Genomic DNA, 17,749 nt, shown 5'->3' with positions numbered 1-17,749 from the left:
GACTATGTAGGTAGGTCATTTTGACCAAAGCCCCTTGCACATAATCAGCAACCCCCTCGAAACTCTAGCCAAGAAAAACTTTCTTCCTATATGGTAATAAGCTGACTGTATCAGTGACAAGCCCCTAACAGAAGAGGTAACATTATTATTTCCGGATTAAGGGAAACCTTGAAAATCTAGGTGTCTCAATGCTTAGTGAGTTTGGGATATGTTCAGTGCAGTTAAAAGTTACATAGTGCAGGGATTTTCCCAGAGCTAACCTCCCAAACATAAGAGATATTATGTCAGAGGCAGAGCAGCAAGAGCCCAGGAAAGGTGGCTGCCTCCATGGGGAGGCTCAGTGGCCGGGTCAGGTTGGCACATGTATGAAGTCCTCAAGTTTCCATGGTTGTATAGGTAAGGAAGTTATGTGGAATAACATTTAAAATTCTGGCTCAAAATTGGGAGAAATTTTATTTTTCTTTATAGATAAACTTGACACTTAAAATATCCTGAAAAATAGGAAAAAGGTAAACAGCTCTCCACAATCCCGCCATCTAAACTAAATTTACCACATAATTACTTTGTCTTTCTCCATATATTCATATTTTAGGTTGTTGGATTTAGAAAATGTACATATACTTTGCATCCTTATTTTTAGATAAATAAAATCGTAGTACAAAAAAAAAAAAAGTGTCTCAATTTTGAAATTGAATCCAGTAAGAGGCTTAACTCTTGGCAGGTAAGTCGGTGGAAAAATTAGAAATGTTCTTGTAAGCAATATACTGAAAATAAAGTAGGATTGTCTCCACAATGGCAACAAAACGTCTAAAATATTTAGAAATTATTTGAGACTCCAAATAATTTTTTGGAGTTTTTATGATAAACTTTTTTTGAAAGTTTTTATGATAAAGTTTTTATGATAAACTTTTGCTGAAAGGCGGCAATAAGGCCCAAGTAAATGAAAGACACATTGTTTTTTGGATGAGTAGTCAGTATGAAAAATATGCCAGTGTTCTCAAGTCAAATTACAGAACTAGTTTGATTCCCATGAAATACCCAAATTCTCTGGGATGATTGTATTAGTGATGACCTGCCAGCTTAGCCCTGGAGGTGTTGATGCTGCTGTGGATGGAGGAACCTGCTTGCTGGAAGGGCCGACACCTGTTGGGGAGACCCTGGAGGCTCCCTGTCTCCTCCAGGTATACTTCTGACTGGTGGATTTCATGTAAGTTTCTGAGGCCTGAAAATTCATTGGACAGCTGGCTGTAACTGAGGAAGACCCATGCCCCAAAAGTAAACATTGAGTTGGGCAAAACAACCCCCCTGCCACTATATAACCCCCTGAGCAGAGATTCGGAGGACAGACCTGAAAGAGGGAACAGGAGAGCTTGTTCCCCTCCTGGGTTCTCTCTCAGCCAGGAGGTTTGGTTTTTTTGTAGTTGTTGTAATTTTTGTTCCTGTGAATAAATCCTGACTTACCACTGATCCTGTGGTCTGGCGATTCATTCTTCGAATAGCTGAGACCAAGAACCTGAAACTCCGGTATTATTAGTACTAATTAAATGATTTTGTGTTTCATATGGAAGATCACCTAGTTGTGAAGTATCAAGAAAACATTGAACAGGAAGAGTTGTGTCTTAGTCTTTGTGGGCTGTGGTAACAAAATACCATAAAGCTGGGTGGCTTATGAACAGAAATTTATTCCCCATAGTTCTGGAGGTTGGGAGTTCAAGGTGCCAGCAGATTCCATCTTTGATGAGGGACTCCTTTCTGATTCTCAGATGACACCTTCCCAAAGTGTCCTCACATGGTAGAACCATGAGCTAGTTCTTTGAGTTCTCTTTTACGGGCAGTGCTATGACTGCCCCCCCCCACACCCCCAAATTCATGTGTTTAAACCATCTGAATGGTCCTTTGGGATGTGCTTAGTTATGATAGCTCCACCCTCATAATTGGGATTAGTGCCTGTCTTCATCCAGCTATTATAACAAAATAGACTGGGTAATTTATAAATAATAAAGGTTTATTTCTCACAGTTTGGGGGGCTCAGAAGTCCAGGATCAAGGCACCGACAGATGCAGTGTCTAGTAAAGACTTGCTCCCACCTTACAAGATGGTGCCTTGTTGCTGTATCCTCACAAAGAAATACAGGGTGTATCCTCACATGGTGGAAGGGACAGAAGCCAAAAAGGGGAGAAAAAAAATCACTCCCTCCAACCTCTTTTTTTTTTTTTTTTTTTTTTTGTGGTTTTTTGCCGGGGCCAGGTTTGAACCCGCCACCTCCGGCATATGGGACCGGCGCCCTGCTCCTTGAGCCACAGGTGCCGCTCCCAACCTCTTTTATAAGACCAGTGAATCCATTCATGAAGGCAGACTGTTCATGACCTAATCACTTCCCAAAAGCCTTCATCTCTGAATTCAGTCACATTGGGTATTAAATTCTAACATAGGAATTTTGAAGGGACACATACATTTAAACCATAGCAGGGCACTTATAAAAGGAAGTTTACTTATCCCTTCTGCCATGTGACAAATAGCAAGAAAGCTATGTTGAAGCAGAAAATGAGCCCTCCCTAGACTCTGGATCTGCTGGCGCCTTGATCTTGGGCCTCCCAATGTCTAGTACTATCAACAGTAGACTTCTGTTTATCAATTATCTAGTTGAAGGTATTTTGTTATAGTAGCCTGGACAGGTGAACAGACTTAAGACAGGTACTAATCATGTTCATGACCACTCTTCCACCATGAACTAATCCCCTCCTAGCAGCCCCACCTCCTAATGTCATGACATTGATGATCAGCTTTCATCCTCTGAATGTTGACAATAGCAAGTAGTAAGAGTTTGCCCTATAAGTAAATTAAAGCAAACAGTAAGATACCAATACATTGCCTGAGCTCGGGAGTTGGAGACCAGCCTGAGGAACAGTGAGACCCTGTCTCTAAAAATAGCTAGGGGTTGTGGTGGGCACCTGCAGTCCCAGCTACTCTGGAGGCTGAGGCAAAAGAATCACTTAAGCCCAGTAGTTTGCTGTGAGCTTTGACGCTATGGCACTCTACTGAGGGTGACAAAGGGAGACTCTGTCTCAAAAAAAAAAGAAAAAAGATACTCATACAGAAGTAAGGAAATAGTAGACTAGAAGGAAATACTTAGTCTTTTTCTTCAGATACATTAAAATAAAATACATTTTAATGTAGAGTGTATGAAATTACACCCACTTATATGTGTGTCTGTATATATATGTAAATATATATATTTGTGTGTGTGTGTGTATATATATATATATTTTTTTTTTTTTTTTGTCTCACTTTGTTGCGCTGGATAGAGTGCTGTGGTGTCATAGCTCACAGCAACCTCAGACTTGGGCTCCAGCGATTCTCTTGCCTCAGCCTTCCTGAGTAGCTGGGACTACAGGCACCCACCACAATGCCTGGCTAATTTTTCTATTTTTAATAATGATGGGGTATCGTTCTTGCTCAGGCTGATCTGGAACTCCTGAGCTCAAGCAATCTACCTGCCTTGGCCTCAGCCACTGGGCCAGGCCTATTACACTCATTGCAATGGAAATATTTCTGTCCATCACCTGTCTGCATATATCTATACCCATCTAGAATGATTTATATGTGATGTAATGCATTTTCTATATCCATACATGATATATTGGATGTCCAAAAAGTTTGTGTGCAATTTAAAGTTGCACACAAACCTCATGGCCACCCTGTATAAATACATCTGGAATGTTATTTATGTATGTGTTTATGTATATCTGGAATGAAGTCTATCTAATGTTAAAGATAGTTATTTCTAATTATTTGGCATATTAGTTTTTGAGAGGTATACCAACAAATAATCACATCATTCAAAAACAGGTCATTCTAAAGAATAATCTAAATGTAAAAAAGACCAACAAGATGCCTGAATGTACTGTTCCTCCTAATTCTTAAATTACTGACCCTCAATCATTTTGCTACCTTTTCAAAATTTGAGATATATTTTGTAACGTGTCAATGAATCATTTCTTCAGGTCATAAATACCGAGCACGAAGTTTATGGCTCTGTATGTATACTGTGCATACAGTTTTATCTGCACGTAAAGGGTAGGTGAAGTCCTGGGCCACCATGGCTGATCTCTCAGTAGCTCACTCACCAACCCCTCACTCTTCTTTATTGTTGTTTCTTAGAAGTTCATCTCCCAGGGGGATGAGGGGTAAAAAGTTACCTATTGGGTATAATGTACCCTAGTCTGGTGACAGGCACACTAAAAGCCCTCACCAGCACCATGCAGTTCATCCATGTAATAAGAACACTTTCACCCCTTAACATAAAAATTATTAAAAGAAAAAAAAATAATTTTATCTTCCTTTTTCATGAGCTGTTTGAAACTCTATTTACACCCATTTCTCCCTCCCCGACGTGACTCCTACCCTCTTGACAGGTCATCTACTCAGTAGCACTTTTCATATTTGTAATTTTTTAAAAATGTTAACTAATCACTTAATATCTCTTTCTCTCCTAAAAAGTGAGCTCCTTGTGGGAGGGACCATACCTGATTCGTCACTGTCATAATCCCTGTCCAGGCCCAGTGCCTGCCTCATAGAAAGCGTTCAACCCAACATCCCGAATGAGTAAATAAATATGGAATGTGTTTTCTGGCTTCCCTGAGCAGCCTTAAAACATGGGTTCTCTAAAAACAGCTTTAGGCAGAATTCAGAATTACAAAATATTACATAATTTGAACATAAGACTACTTTCCTCACCACTCTGGCAATAAAATCTGGAGAACTCCAATTTCTAAAAAAACATCTTATGAATTTAATTCAAAATGTTCAGTTCTGTACAGACCATGCAGCCTTTTTTCCCTAAGAAAGATGCTCATCGGGCGGTGCCTGTGGCTTAGTGAATAGGGCGCTGGCGCTGGCCCCATATACCAAGGGTGAAAGGTTCAAACCTGGCCCCGGCGAACTGCAACAAAAAAATAGCTGGGCGTTGTGGTGGGCGCCTGTAGTCCCAGCTACTCGGGAGGCTGAGGCAAGAGAATCGCCTAAGTCCAGGAGTTGGAGGTTGCTGTGAGCTGTGATGTCATAACACTCTACAGAGGGTCATAAAGTGAGACTGTCTCTACAAAAAAAAAAAAAAAAAGATGCTCATCAATTCTCCATCTAAAACTAGTCAGGAGGCCCTTTGCTATGCAAGTTTCATTGAAAGTGTGCATCCCTGGAAAAACAAACAAAACTCACTGCTTGTCTAAGAAATGAAAAGGGAATCCTTGTCTCAGGAGGCAGCAAAAAATAGTCTTCTCATGAGGAAAAACCGTACAGCTAGTCCTCGCAGCAGCAGATGCAGAGGTCTACGCTGCTTCTGTCCAAGCAGCAGCTCTCAGGGCTGCTGAGCACAGAAGGCCAATGACTTGCTCAGACTGGACAGTGACAACAGCTGATCCTGGAGAGAGGGAGTGTGAGCTTGCCAGGCTCTGACAGAGCCAGGCCAAAGCAGGAGGCCAAATTTACGGTGTCAAATAAGCAAAGTGGGACTCAGTTTAAGGAGAGACTTTCTGAAAGGATTATTGTAAGGGGTTGGCTGTGGGTGGAGTGCTGGAGAGGAGAATGCTCTGACCACAGGAATGCAAGCATCTCCAAAGTTAGACCGAAGTTGGGTTTTCCTTTCTAAAGAGGGGAATAATCAAGTCTAGAAAGAACTGGGTGTGAGGGAAAGGAAGGAAGGGGAGTGGCGTGATGAGAGAGTAGATAGGAGGATGGTCTCCTATGAGGCCAACCTGTTCTCTGGAGGAGGGGAATATTGGCTCGGGCTGGAGGTAGGTCGAAATTCCAGTACCTCAGACAGGGAGAGAAACTTAACCAAAAGTTGATAAATACAAATTTTGTTTCCATTAATCAATGGGGACAAAATAACTCAGCTAATTTATGAAGCAAAGAATAGGAATTTGGAAGGCCTATGTCTGGCCTGTCTTAAGTAAACGAGGGGGCTCCTGTGGATTTCCCAGGAAAGAGTCTGGTGCTGGCTGTCATCATCCAGGACCCTGTGGACTTGGTGGTCAGGCATGGGATGGGGATCTGTGGATTTTGTGGTCAGGCGTGGGAAGGGGATCTGTGGACTCGTGGTCAGGCGTGAGATGGGGATCTGTGGACTTAGTGGTCAGGTGTGAGATGGGGATCTGTGGACTTGGTGGTCAGGTGTGAGATGAGGATCTGTGGACTTAGTGGTCAGGTGTGAGATGGGGATCTGTGGACTTGGTGGTCAGGCGGGGGATGGGGATCTGTGGACTTGGTGGTCAGGCGGGGGATGGGGATCTGTGAACTTGGTCGTCAGGTGTGGAATGGGGTACCATTCTGTAAGCCTATAATTTGGCCTCAGTATTTTAGTGGGACTGTGCCACTGAGCTTGGGAGGGCTTTTCCTTCCTCTCAGGTGAGGCAGGAAGGCCGGAGTGGACTGGAGTTGGGTCATTTCTTTTCTGATAATCTCTTCCCTTATTGCGTTTGCTGTGGAGAATGTTCTGGGCACAGATCAAAATGGTTATTCTTCTCCCTCTGGCCAAAAGTGAGGGGATTCTCTCTTATCTCCTCGAGAACCTTCTGGGGTTCCTGGTGATAAAACCCATGAACACTCAGCCCCCACCCTCAGACTGGGTCCCAGGAGTTTTAATTCCCAAGTTAGCACATTCTCAGCCTCCAGCCATTTGTCAAAGGTGTCGTTCCTGTGTTCTGACCTTTTTCTGGATCCAGCGGCTTCTGCCTCAGGTAAGCTAGTCTGTATTGCCCAAATCCATCTGTCTCTTCAGTGTTTGGGACAGTGGTTTATCTTGTGACCTCAATTCTGTGATGGATCTAAGAAAAGTCCCTGATTTTCAAGTTGCTTTTGTTGACTGAGAAGTGGAGAGATAACATCTAAACTTTTGGTTTGTTTTCTGTTTTTACATTTAATCATCTGTATTTTTAATTCTTACAAGAATTACACACTAATAATCTCTAAACTTATCTGTTCTTTTTCAGATAACATAATTAAAAAAATATATATCTGAGCTGCCTCCTTTCTGTAGATTTCCTTTCCCTGTTTGATTAGAGCACTCTTTCCTTAAATAAAAAAGAAAGTAGAGATATTCAGAAGTTAGTATCTCACTACCAGCCTGTTGCTTATTATCTGATTTCTCTTCAGAATAGGAAGTTCACTTAAAAAGTGGTGTACTCTCCTCCCTTCTCACTTTCAGAGTTATTAAATAAAACGTAAACTCAGCTGTTCATTTAAGAGTTTTGTGGCGTTTATGAACAGAGGGGATTGGGAGATTAGCATTTTATGAGCATTAGTGTGCCCCAAGAACAGGACCAAGTGTTCCTTAGACTTTAACATGCACTGTGTCATCTAGAGACCCGTAAAATGCAAATTCTGGCTCAGATGGCCTGGGGTGGGCCTGTGTTTCCTCATTGCTCCCATGGCTTGACCAGGGCCACCCGCCTCAGTCAATCCACTTACCAACAGGTACTCTAAGAGCACAGCTCCACAGCCAGTCAGAATTCACATCCCAGCTCCCAGACTTCACTTGTAATAGCGGAAAGGAAACCACCCTACCCTGGGTTGACCTGTGTCTCCCAAAAAGATATGCTGAACTCTGAACTCTTGGTATCTGTGAATATGACCTCATATAAAAATGGGGTCTTTTCAGATCCTATCAAGTTAAAATGAGGTCATGTCTGAGGATGGGGCTCTTCATCTAACATGATGGGCATGCTTATGAGAAAAAGAGACACAGACAGACACAGAGGAGGATGCCATGGAGAAACCGAGGCAGAGATTGGGACGGTGCAGATACAGCAATGGCAAGGATGGTCTTCAACCGCCAGAGCTGGAAGCTGCAAGGAAGAGCCCTTCCCTACAAGCTGCTGACACCTTGACGTAGGATTTCTAGCTGCCACAGCCTCTAAGTGTGAGGTGATGTGTGATATTCCCCCCTCAGAAACTGAAAGAAATACTACAATGCCCTGGTTTTCTGTGTTTCTGAATGTATCTGTCTGGGGTATATCAGGCAAATTCAGTGGCTGCCGGGAACTCCGCTGACCCACAAACCCTCAGTCCACCTTGCTGTTGACTTGACTTTTGAGCATTAGAAAAAAAACAAAGATGGCGTCATCATGAAAGTAAACTGCTATGTTGTACCAGACAGCAGAGAAGCTTCTTGTTTAGTTATATTTTTTAAGTTCTTCTTAAAGGATTTGCTTTTTCAAGTATGTAAAGTATTTGGAATTTTTTCATAACAAATTTTCTCCACAGAAAAAATGCTATATATGTGTGGTTAATTGCTGATATTTGCTTGGGAATGGTACCGCCAAGCAAATGTTTTTCATCTTCTGAAAATCTCATGACATTTAAAAAAGAAAAACCTCTTAGGCTCGCCTTATATTTGTTGCTCAAAGAATCTGTACTGCAGAAGATTAAAATTCAGAACCAGGTTTCATTTCATTTCTCTTTTCGAATCAAATACAGTATTTTGGCTTTTGTTGGCCTCAAGAGAAGAACTAGGAATGAGTTCTTCTTCTTCTTCACCCCCCATCCAAAGGTCTGTGGTAAAAGTAGGAAAATACTAGTCCTGTGCCTGATGCTACATAACAAATCACTCTGAAACTTAGAGGCATAAAACCACCTTTTTATTTTGCTCCAATATTCTGTGAGTCAGGAATTTAGATTCAGACAGGTCACTATAGGAATGACTTGTCTCTGCTTCGCAACATCTGGGGGTTCAGCTGAGAAGACTTGATGTCAGAAGGGGGAGCATGACTCAAGGGTCAGTGGCTGGAATTTTCTGGAGTTGCCTTCACTTACATGTATGGCAGTTGATAATCGGAACCTTGGCTGAGGCTGTCAGTCAGGCTTCCTTCCCCCTTACCTGGCGGCCTGTGGCAGCTCACTGATCTAAATGCTGTGACCCAAGAGATTGAGGGAGAAACTATACAGCCTTTTTCTCATGTAGCTTCAAAAGCTGTGCTCTATTCTATTGGTTACCAGTGAAGTTGCTACGGTGGGCCTAGTTTTTAGAGGAAGAGACCTAAACTCTGTCTCCTGATGAGAGGAATTCAGATAATATGCAAGTATGTTTAAAAGTCATCACAGTACCCTCAAGGCATAATGGCAATGGCCCTGATTTCTTTTTTTTTTTTTTGTAGAGACAGAGTCTCACTTTATCACCCTTGGTAGAGTGCCGTGGCGTCACACAGCTCACAGCAACCTCCAACTCCTAGGCTTAGGCGATTCTCTTGCCTCAGCCTCCCGAGCAGCTGGGACTACAGGCGCCCGCCACAACGCCCGGCTATTTTTTTGTTGCAGTTTGGCCGGGGCCGGGTTTGAACCCACCACCCTCGGCATGTGGGGCCGGCGCCCTACCCGCTGAGCCACAGGCGCCGCCCAGGCCCTGATTTCTAGATAGAAGATACTTAGGAGTTTCTAAGTCCTAGAAACTCACTCCGTTGAGTGAGATGTTGCATCTATCTAGCCCTCACTTTCCTCAACTGCTCTGAGTGGACTCCCTAGATCCCTTGCAAAACTCTGATTTGGTTTCTTCCTATTATTATACCAATCAAATCATTAGAGGTTCAAGACTGAACTTTACCACCAACATTTATCCTAGAGGATGCTATTGTATCACCTAGAGCTGCATCCAGCCTCCATGCTTCTATTGCAGGTCTTCCTGTTATTAGTGAGGGATGGAAGTTCCACTTGTCGCCAAGTGCTGGGCGCCATTTCTTTGCCTCATTTGCTCTCCATACTCACAAAAATGCTGGCTTTGCTATTCCTTTAAGACATCTTTTGAGGAATCTGCCCAGGCCCGCCCCCTTTAGAACAGCGGAACAGTGAAGGCTCTCAAGCACTAGAAGCCAAGCTAGTGTGGCTATCAACACAAAAGCTGTCTGGAGGTGGAGGGAGTGGAGTGTCTGGGCTGGTCAAAGTGAAGTCCCGTGAGAAAGATATTGCCAGAAAACTTCAATCAGACACATTGTGACCCATGAATGTCTCAGATTGCAGAGGCTTCTCTCACCAGTTGAAATGGCACTTCTCGGGTGGCCGGTGCCAACACACATTTGCCGTGTGGCAGATACGAAGCTTGGCCTTTTCCATGGGTCCCCACCACACATGGGAGATCAGGAACTTACTACATATTAGTTTGCCTCCAGCTGACAGAAGAAGAAATGAGGCTGGTGGGGCTTAAGCTGTTTGTCTAGGAAGCTGCAGGCAGCTACTAACCTATCCCTGTATTTGAACCCAGGCCATGAGACTGAGCCCACACCTGTCTACACTCCAAAAGCATGTTGGGTTTTGTCAGATCTCCCCTCTGTCACCTGCCATTGAAACCTTAGCACAACCTCACTGATCACTCTCCCACCCCTACAGGTGGCCAGTCCCCTCCAGAACCCAATACAGAATAAAACCGTAGGGCTTTTTCTTCAAAAAACAGGAAAATATGTGTTATAAGACATTAAAATATGAAGTTTTCTTATTTCTTCAGTGATTTCTTTCTCAAACTGCAATGGTAATTTGTTTATTTTTTTCAATTTAAAGTCTGGCTTCCTTTTGCAGGAGCAGGCTAGTGGGCAAATACAAACTCTCAAACGCATCCAGGGCCCCTCTGCTCGGGCCTCAAGTGACATGTGACCTGCATGCTGGGACAAGCCAGCCACTGGGTAGGGCTCCCTGTGTCACCAGCCTTAGCCCTGATGCTGCTAGCTGGAGGCAGGGGGATGGTGACGTGGCTGCACCTGAGCTGAGGCTCCAAGTCCCCCATCTCATGGCATGTTCCATTTCTCATCAGATGTCACCTACAAAACATACTCAAAGATAAGATTAAGAATTCCAAGAAGGAAGCACTGAAGCATGAAGCCAGGCACCGGCCTTTGTGAGCACAGGGGTGCCTGCCAGGTGACCTGCTCTGAATCTGGCCCTGGTCCTGGTCACTTGTTCTTCGGAATGTTTTTCTTCTTTTCCTCCCTGTTCTTAGTCTCCATCCAAGTCCACGGCTCCATTCCCAGTCTCTGAAACCATCAATGGCCCCTAATCCATCTGAACTTCTCAACCTGGCTTCCCGTGGTCTCAGTACCTGTCCAGACCCACCCACCCTGTCCGAGATGACTCCCCAGTGCTCTTTAGATGGCCCCACAGGCGCCTTGACCCTGTGGATGGTCTGGTCTGCAAGTATGCCCAGCATGGGTTCTCACGTACCTTGCCCCCTTGCCCCTGCCCTGACTCCTCGTGGGGACACTTACCAGGTGGCTTCTGTGTCCCTCCCCATTTCCCCGGTGTCAGGGTGCCAATGCCCACAGTGGGAGTGGATTGATAATTTACCATCATCTGCCTTCTCCTGGGTCCTCCCTGCTCTGCTCCTCTACCAGACTACTCGCAGACAGTTTGCAGTGTGGGGCTTTATTTTGCTGCACATGTACACAAGATCCCATGGCATGTAGTTTGAGAGCACTTTGCCACTGGGTCCAGATATTCAGACATGAATATTCCACTGACATTCCTGTCCCTTGGCTCAAAATCTCCACAAATATTGAATATTTGTCCCCTCCCAAACTCATGTTGAAATTTAATCTCCAATATGGCAGTATTGAAAGGTTGGGGCCTCACAAGTGAATTGATCCATTTATAAGTTAATGGTGTGATGGGTCATCATGGGCGTGGGGCTGATGGCTTTGTAAGTAGAGAAAGAGAGACCTGAGCTGGCATGCTCAGCCCCCTGACTGCTGAGCTGCTGGTCCTCACCTCACCACCTCCTCTGCCCCGGCTGGCATCAAGGATTGCAAGAAAGTCCACCTTCATCAGGAAAGTAAGGAGGATGTTAGGAGCATGAGTAGCAGTGGGGTGCACCTGATGAGTAGCAAAGGAGTCAGGGAAAGTAAGAGGTAGGGGGCTGCTCCCTTGAAAAGTGAGAGCGCTGATAGAAATGAAGTCATTTGGTACAGGGAACAGAAAGAGCCAGCTTTTATAAGGGTGTGTGTGTGTGTGTGTGTGTGTGTGTATGCTGACAAAGACTCTCTCCTTGACTAAAACTAGTTATGCTTCCCGGAACTCTCTTCTCAATGCGGTCCTGACTTTTGGCCTTTTATTTTTATTTTAGCCTTGCCCCCTTGCCCCATTTTAGCAAGAATCCTGCTCAGTCAGTTTCTCCAGAACCTCTCCTCCTGATATCTGTTCACGCTCCGTATCTAATCAGGCCGCTCACCCTGGACCACCCCCAGATCACGTCTGACCATCTGGCCTGCCTTCAGCAAGAATCCTGTTCGGTCAGTTTAGCCAGAATCTGCCTTCACCCCTAATGTTTCTGTTACTAATTCTCTATCCACTGACCTTCCTATCCCTTGGCTTGAAATCTCTACTTTTCCTTATCCCGTTTGAGGTTGAGCCTGACCCCTCTCCTACTGAGGAATGAATGCCATTGCACTGCACTGCCTCTGCCTAGCTTGGTGGTTCTGAGGAAAGTCCTCCTTCCTTTGCCATGATTTAACAAGTGAAAAAATTTATTTATTTATTTATATGTTTTTTGTGAGACAGAGTCTTACTCTGTTGCCCCACGTATAGTGCAATGGCATCACCATAGCCCACTGCAACCTCAAATTAAATTCCTAAGCTCAAGCAATCCTCCTGCCTCAGCTTCCCAAGCAGATGGGACTATATGTGCCTGCCATACTTGGTTAATTTTTCTTTTCATTCTTTTTTTTTGAAGACAGACTCTTACTCAGTCACCCTGGGTAGAGTGCTATGGCAACATAGCTCACAACAACCTCAAACTCCTGGGCTCCAGCCTTCTTGCCTCAGCCTTCCTGAGTAGCTGGGACTACCGGTGCCTGCCACAATACTTGGCTAGTTTTTCTATTTTTAGTAGAGACAGGGTCTTGCTCTTGCTCAGGCTGGTCTTGACCTTGAGTCCAATCAATCCACCTGCCTTGGATTACAGACATAAGCCACCACACCCTGGACAATTTTTCTATTTTTTTGTAGAGACAGGTCTTGCTCTTGCTCAGGTTGGTCTCAAACTCCTGACATCAAGCAATCCTCCTGCCTCAGCCTCCCAGAGTGCTAAGATTATGCGCACTTTGCCAAAGGAATAATTTTTTCTTTAAAAAATATGTGCATATACATATTTTTAATACCACATGACACAGAGAAGATAGTTTTTGTTCACTTGCACCTCCAGAGAGGGGACAATCAAAGGTAAGTTTGTTTCACACCTTCCCAAAATGGGCATCCATAGAGAGCTTTTGGGAGATCGCCACCACTGGCTGTTTAGAACATCCATTAGACTCCGTATCACTGGATTTAAAAACAAAATAGAATAAAAACCATACTGCTCATTCTGGTTTTGTGGTAACTGTGGGAAAAGGATTTGTAGGTCTTGACACAGAAGAATGATCAACTGCCCCATAGCAGCTATTTTTTCCAAGTTTGTGAGTGAAGATCTCATTGGCCCCAACACCTACTAACATGAAGAAAGACCAGGGAAGAAAAACACTCTGGTTTGTGAATTGTTTCCAACAAATTCCAGGGAGCAGGCACCTTGACTTTCTAGGCACTTTGCACAGTGACAAGTTTTCTAAGAATAAATGCAGTAGCTAAATGATGGGGTTTTTAAATCAAGGTTTCAGTATCAGTATCAAGAATGCCTTTTGCTGGATGACTTATTACCTCTTCCGATGTTTAACTATATAGAGAGAGGTGTCAGGTAATACATGGGACATCCAGTCAATCTGAATTTCAGATAAGCAACGATTTTTTTGCAAAGAATAAGTATGCCGCAAATACCACATTGAATATACTTAATGCTTGTTTACCTAAAATTCAAATTTAACTGGGCAACCTGTGTTTTTATTTGCTAAATCTCACAATGCCAACTGTGCATCCTTCCCTGGTTTTCTTTCTGTAACAGAAGTTCTTGTGAGCTGCTGAGACTGTGATTGATTCTACGTTACAGCCAAGCTGGACAACACTGGGATTTGCAGTTGGCCTCTTCCACCACTGTTTTGTACTCAACACCAGGTATAAGAGCTTGCTGCCTCTCCTGGGGATTTTTGCTAAGCTGATTAGTGAGACACTGTGCATCTCAGTGTTTTAATGACTATTTTTCATACTATGGGTGAGACCGAGCATTTTTCCTGTGTTGAAGGGTTATCCACATTGTTTCTTCAATGAGCAGTCTATATACTTTGCCCTTTTCTTTTCTTCTTTTTTATTAAGTTTTTGTTTTTGCCGTCAATTTCTGGGAGCTGTCTTATATCAGAAAGACCAGTTCTTTGTCTTGATGGGTTGACTCTCCCATTTCCCTCCCCTTCCAGGGTTTGTAAGTTGTCTCATCCCTGCATCATCAGCATATACGACATTCACAGCTCTTTAGCCTCAATCACCACATTCGAGTCAGTTCTTTTGCTATGGTTTCAGTTGGCTGAAGTTCATACTCCCAGAGTTACTCAGGAACATGTGATAAGAGGCATGGTCCCCGAGGTCATCCATTTCAAAACTCTCTGGGACCTTTGTATTTGAAGGACAGCTTGATGGGATTCAAAACCTTGGTTGGGGTTTATTTGTTGTTGCTGTGTGATACACACAGTGAGGGCTGTTGCTCCCAGTCAGACTGATCTCTTTGCCATGCCACCCAACAGTCTCTGTCTTTATCTTTATGGTCACATGACTTTATTCCATTAATGACTGTGTGTTAATCAGTTTCCACTTAGTTTCTCAGACATCCCACGTGATTCCCCCCCCCCATTTATATCACATCTTCTTTTATGTCTGGAAAGATTTTTTATTATTAATTCATCCTATTTCATTATTATTATTGATAACATTTTTATAGGTGAGAAGATCTGTGTGTACATTGGTTTCCTTTTAGTATTTGATATCTTTTCAGTTCTCTAATACTTTTAAACTCTTAATTTCCATTTTGACTGTTTGCTTTTCTCATTTCCACTTCTATTTCTCTTAATATATCCTCAACATTTTCCCTTATTCCTTGTTCATCTTCTAATTTATCTTCACTTCTGTATGACTTTTCCTTTTATTTTTGTTTCAGTTTGCATTCCAATGACACCATTTCTTGTGTTTCTCTGATTTGACGTTACTTCACAGAAATTTTTTCCTTATGAGAGATTTTCGGAAGAATGAGAATGCTCCTTAGTTACTGATATTACAAACTCTGATATATTTTAAGTGAAAGAAGCAGCAAACACAACTGTGTGTCACTAATTGTATACAAAAGAGATAGAGAAGTAAATAGCCATATTTATGTATGGATAAAATATTGCTGAAAAAATATTCAAGAAATGGTATCATTGTTGGTTTCTACGTGGGGGAAACGTGTTTGGGAGATGCTAGTAAAATGGATTTTGTTTGTTAGTTTTTTATCATATGCCCCTTCTAACTTTAACTTTTGTATTTTGAACTATGTAAATGTATTGCCACTTAAATGAAATTGCTTTGGTACTAAAAACTTATGATCAGCTGGAAAAAAAAAGTGCTAAGATATTTGAGACAAATTGTTAAAATAAGAATTTAAAAAATGTTAGCAAGTTGTCTCTTGTTTTATCAGACATCAAAATGTTCCCTGGATTTCTAGAGTTAGGTTGGTGTAGATTTATACCATGGTTTGAGATAGAAGAAGGGGTTGGAATACAAAAGGAAGAATAGTCCTTCCAGGAAGGGAGTTAAGCCCTGGATTGCTCCCCACTTTTAACCCCACTGATCTGCATGGCTAATTTTTTCTTTCTGCAAAGTTATTTCACTACTGTGCAAAGATGCTAAATCAGCTCTGATTAAAAATCAACCAACCAACAGATAGAAACCCTCCCTGATTCTCCAAGCAATTTTCCAAATGCCTATTTCTGTTTTCGCTGTTCCTGAGTCTTCACCCCATTCTGCTTTCTTTCTTTTTTTTCATCTTATTTATTTATTTATTCTTTGAGGAACTATTTTCGTATACTAACATCTAGTTTATTTAATTTTTTTAATTGTTGGGGATTCATTGAGGGTACAAGAAACCAGGTTACACGGGTTGCATTTGTTAGGTAAAGTCCCTCTTACAATCATGTCTTGCCCCCAAAAGGTGTGGCACACACCAAGGCCCCACCCCCCTCCCTCCTTCCTTCACTCTGCTCTTCCTTTCCCCCACCCTTTCTTTCTCTGCTCTCTGCTTCCCCAACCCTCACCGTGTCATTGTCATTAATTGTCCTCATATCAAAATTGAGTACATAGATTCATGCTTCTCCATTCTTGTGGTGCTTTAATAAGAATAATGTCTTCCACTTCTTCTAGGTTGAAACAAAGGCTGTGAAGTCTCCATTTTTAAATGGCTGAATAGTATTCCATGGTGTACATAGTAACCACAGCTTGTTAATCCATTCCTGGGTTGGTGGGCATTTAGGCTGTTTCCACATTTTGGTGATTGAAAATTGAGCTGCAATAAACAGTCTACTGCAAGTGTCCTTATGATATTAGGATTTTTTCCTTCTGGGTAGATGTCAAGTAATGGGATTGCAGGATCAAATGGGAGATCTAGCTTGAGTTCTTTAAGGGTTCTCCATACTTCCTTCCAAAAAGGTTGTATTGGTTTGCAGTCCCACCAGCAGTGTAAAAGTGTTCCCTTCTCTCCACATCCACCCCAGCATCTGCAATTTTGAGATTTTGTGATGTGGGCCATTCTCACTGGGGTTAGATGATATCTCAGGGTTGTTTTGATTTGCATTTCTCTAATATATAGGGACGATGAACATTTTTTTCATGTTTGTTAGCCATTCATCTGTCATCTTTAGAGAAAGTTCTATTCATGTCTCTTGCCCATTGATATATGGGACTGTTGGCTTTTTTCATGTGGATTAATTTCAATTCTGTATGGATCCTAGTTATCAAGCTTTTATCTGATTCAACATATGCAAATATCCTTTCCTATTGGGTAGGTTGTCTGTTTGCTTTGGTTGTTGTCTCCTTAGCTGTACAGAAGCTTTTCAGTTTAATGAAGTCCCATTTGTTTATTTTTGTTGTTGTTGCAATTGCCATGGCAGTCTTCTTCATGAAGTCTTTCCCCAGGCCAATATCTTCCAGTGTTTTTCCTATGCTTTCTTTGAGGATTTTTATTGTTTCATGCCTTAAATTTAAGTCCTTTATCTATCTTGAATCAATTTTTGTGAGTGGAGAAAGGTGTGGGTCCAGTTTCAGTCTTTTACATGTGGATATCCAGTTCCCTCAGCGCCATTTATTGAATAGAGAGTCTTTCCCCAAAAGTATGTTCTTGTTTGGTTTATCAAAGATTAGGTGGTTGTAAGATGTTAGTTTCATTTCTTGGTTTTCTATTCGATTCCAAGTGTCTATGTCTCTGTTTTTGTGCCAGTACCATGCTGTCTTGAGCACTATGGCTTTGTAGTACAGACTAAAATCTGGTATGCTGATGCCCCCATCTTTGTTTTTATTACTAAGAACTGCCTTTGCTATGCAGGTTTTTTTCTGGTTCCATACAAAACACAGAATCATTTTTTCCAAGTCTTGAAAGTATGATGTTGGTATTTTAATAGGGATGGCATTGAATTGGTAGATTGCTTTGGGAAATATAGACATTTTAACAATGTTGATTCTTCCCAGACATGAACATGGTATGTTTTTCCATTTGTTAATATCCTCTGCTATTTCCTTTTTTAGGATTTCATAATTTTCTTTATAGAGGTCCTTCACCTCTTTCGTTAGGTATATTCCTAGGTATTTCATTTTCTTTGAAGCTATGGTGAAGGGA

Source organism: Nycticebus coucang, chromosome 15, assembly GCF_027406575.1.
Source record: "Nycticebus coucang isolate mNycCou1 chromosome 15, mNycCou1.pri, whole genome shotgun sequence".
Lineage (NCBI taxonomy): Eukaryota > Metazoa > Chordata > Mammalia > Primates > Lorisidae > Nycticebus > Nycticebus coucang.
The sequence above is the reverse complement of the archived record's forward strand: the minus strand, read 5'-3'. Positions refer to the sequence as shown.